Source organism: Belonocnema kinseyi, chromosome 4, assembly GCF_010883055.1.
Source record: "Belonocnema kinseyi isolate 2016_QV_RU_SX_M_011 chromosome 4, B_treatae_v1, whole genome shotgun sequence".
In the NCBI taxonomy this organism is placed as follows: Eukaryota; Metazoa; Arthropoda; class Insecta; order Hymenoptera; family Cynipidae; genus Belonocnema; species Belonocnema kinseyi.
The window spans coordinates 45,489,615-45,493,225 of record NC_046660.1 but is presented as its reverse complement, the minus strand read 5'-3'; the positions used below and the strand labels follow the sequence as shown (position 1 = coordinate 45,493,225).

Here is a 3,611-nt window from a genome sequence, read left to right as displayed (position 1 = left end):
AGTAAAGTCAAGATTAGAACTAAACTAGTGGCCCTGAAGCCCTCAAATATATAGGGCTGCTTATCTAATCGAAGGAGGAAGCTGTGACTATATTACAATAGATTAAAGTACATATTAATATACCCATATCGGCTTTTATAGAAATTCAATTTTAATGTTAATTATAATCCTAATTGGCTTTTAGTGATCACCCATTAGTTTAGTTTGGGATGTCTATTGTTTAAAAAGATAACAATTTTAACATCTTCTTGAAACAAGTTTATAAATAAAATTTGAAATTGAAAATCCTTCAGTTTTTAATGTGTACAATTCATAATTTTATAGTTTTAAATCTATAAAAATAGTTTGATTCGAGATTTCATTATGAAAATTTAAAAATGAAACCTCAAGTTTTAATAATTTGTGAAAAAAAATTCTTTGATTTTGATGATTTATAAGTTGAGGAAATATAAACCGCCAAATTTTGCAGCCCTAATAAATTATTAAATTTTTTTAATTGACTTGAATTAAATTAATTTTTTCAAATTTGAAAAATTTTAAATGACAAAACTCAATACTCAATATTTGAAAAATTATTTATTGAATATTATCAAAATTCAAACTTTAAAATTTTAAAGTTTAAAAATTCAAATTGAAAGTCTTTGAATTGGAGAGATTTATAAATATAAATTTTTTATAAATTAATTTTCGACAACTTAGAACAATTACAATTAAAAACTTTTGAATTTTAAATATTTGTAATACAAATTCTTATATTTTAATGATCTTTAAACTCAAAAGTTAAGTTTGCGATTATCATTTCAAATTGAAAAAACTTTTAATTGAAAGCATAATTATACAAATTTCTTAATTGCTAATTTTTAAAATTAAAAACTTTTTCATCAAAAAGATTTACGGTTCATTTCTACAATTCTGAAAAGTTACAATTGAAAACTGTTAAATTTCAAAGATTTATAGATAAAAATTCTTAAATTTTATTGGTTTTAATGATCTAACCATATATTCGAAGAGAAGAAATTTTAAATGTTAAGCATCAATATTACAGAATTTTCGCATTTTAAACTTAAAACTTGCATAATTTTTAATTGCAAATTTTCTAGTTTAAAAAATTTTCTATTTGAAAAATGCATAATTTCAATTCTTAAAATACGATGATTTTGAAAAAAGCTCATGTTTTCAATTCTTAATCTACCAAATTGAAGAAATGTTGCATTTGAATCATTAAATTCGAATAATTTTCAAAATACAAAACTTAAAACATGCATAATTTTTAATCATAATTTAAAAAATTAAAAACTCATTTATTTCAGGGATTAAAAAATCCACAATCTTAAACTGTTCAATCTCAAATTTTTTAAATTTTAGAGATGTATAAATTTTTAATATAAATCATCAAGAGCACAGCAAGTTTTTATTGTACATTGTCTAAATTGAAAATGCTTACATTTTCGGTAAATTACAAGATTAAGAATTATTAAATTTTAAGGATTTTCAATTTAAAAATTCTTCAATGTTAAACATACATCAATAAGAAATCTTAAATTGTGATAATTTTAATGATTTTGAAAGTCAAAGTTTAAGAGTTTTTAATTCTTAATTTAAAAAATTGACGAAATTTGAAATTTAAATATTCCCATTACACAATTTTTAATCGTAAAATTCCAAAATTAAAAACACTATAATTTTAAAAATATACAGATCAAAGTTCTAAAAGTCTGAATAGTTACAATTGGAAATTCTTAAATTAAAAAAATGTAGATTTTCAAATGATTCAATTTTAAAGACTTATATTTTGAAGGTATGTAATTGTGAAATTTTGTTGTAATCTTGACTGAAATTGATGTAAAATATTTTCTGTTATTTGAAGACTTAACTTGATCGATAGGTTGATTTTTATTTTCACGGTAGTGAAAATTGTATCTACACTGATTGATACCCACTATATCTGATAATAGTACGGAATTTTCTTTAAGTCCCCAACACTTAATTTATTTAAAAATAATTCGAAAGTCAGATAAAAATAATTGTCATTTCGATCTCTCATGACAAGAATTTGAAGTTACAATTCAAAATGAAGAATTTTTAATTCAATTGCAACAGCTTCAAGTGGAAATCTTAATAAAAAAATATTTCACTACGCAAGTCGACAAAATGACATCGAAACTCAATTATTATATACAGCGCCGGTGGTCGGAAAATCACCGTTTGTGCCCTTGCGCCAAAAAAAGTTAAAGAAGTGTGTTACAGGGACAGAAGAAATCACTCTATTCTCAGCCTTCAAAATAAAAATTTGAGAGAGGAATCAATTTTTTTAATAAAATTAAACAAATTTGTTCGAGAAATCCCAAGGTGCGCTCGTAGCCACAATTCATTTTATTAATAAAAATTAACTATGGAAAAACTTTGCGCGCTTACCTCTGGTCTCCCCTGAATATAGATTATTTCCCTACTCTTTTTATAACCCTTTTTAGAATAGACATCTGTTTAAAATGGCTAAAAAATGTGTTGTCGTATGGAAATTTTACACATAAGTTTCGTGTATCCTCTTTTATAGGTATCTGGCACATATCCTCAAGGGATCCGGAAGTTATGATTAACAAGAGTGGAAATTCAAGAGTTTGGAGTCCCCGTAAAACGAAAGATTCAGTTTTACTACTCAACATACGTAATAAAGAAATCAAAATTTTACGAGCAACGATCGTAGTTCGAGTTTATAACCCTCGTAATCTTGCTAAGAAAATTTAAAGTTATTGAATACTGCTATCTTCTTGTTCGAACTCACTAACATGAACTTTTTTACGATCTTTTGACATCAGATACGAGATGTGTTAAAAAAATAAGGTGACTTTATGGTTTTCTAAAAAAATATACATTTATTCCTCAATATTTATGTTGTCCCCTTCAAAGTAATCCCCCTCAGATATAATACACTTGTGCCAACGCTTTTTCCAATCATCGAAGCACTTCGGATAATCATTTTGTGGTATAGCCTCGAGTTCTTTCAGCGATGCAGTTTTTATCTCTTCAATCGTTGAAAATCGATGTCTTTTCATGGGTCTCTTCAGTTTTGGGAAAAGAAAAAAGTCACTGCGGGCCACATCCGGTGAATATGGAGGCTGAGGCATGACTGGTGCTGCTTTTGGTCAGAAAACCTTTCACAAGCAACGATGAATGAGCAGGTGCATTATCGTGATGCAAAAGCCACGAATCGTTTTTCCAAAGTTCCGGACGTTTTTTGCGTATCGCCTCTCGCAAACGGCGCATAAGTTGTAGGTAATACTCCTTATTGACCGTACGACCTTGTGGTAAGAATTCCTGATGCACTACGCCACGGTAATTAAAGAAGACAGTGAGCAAAACCTTCACATTTGACCGAACTTGACGTGCTTTTTTCGGTCTTGGAGACTCAGGATGCTTCCACTGAGAAAATCAGGATCATTATTGACTTCATTCAACATCTCCTGAGCGATGGTTATGCGATGGATCTTGATCAAAATTAAGCAGTTTTAGAACAAATTCCGCTGACACACGTCTCATGCCCAAAACGTCCGAAAAGATAGCATGGCATGAGCCAACCGATATGCCAACATCTTCAGCAACTTCTCTGATGG

General features: G+C 28.2%; 1 protein-coding gene across 1 annotated transcript in view; it reads right to left on the bottom strand.

Annotated features, from left to right (window-relative positions):
* LOC117171849 (metabotropic glutamate receptor 8-like) overlaps nt 1–3,611 on the bottom strand; it is a 697,914-nt gene that overhangs the window by 398,303 nt on the left and 296,000 nt on the right. The window lies entirely within an intron of this gene.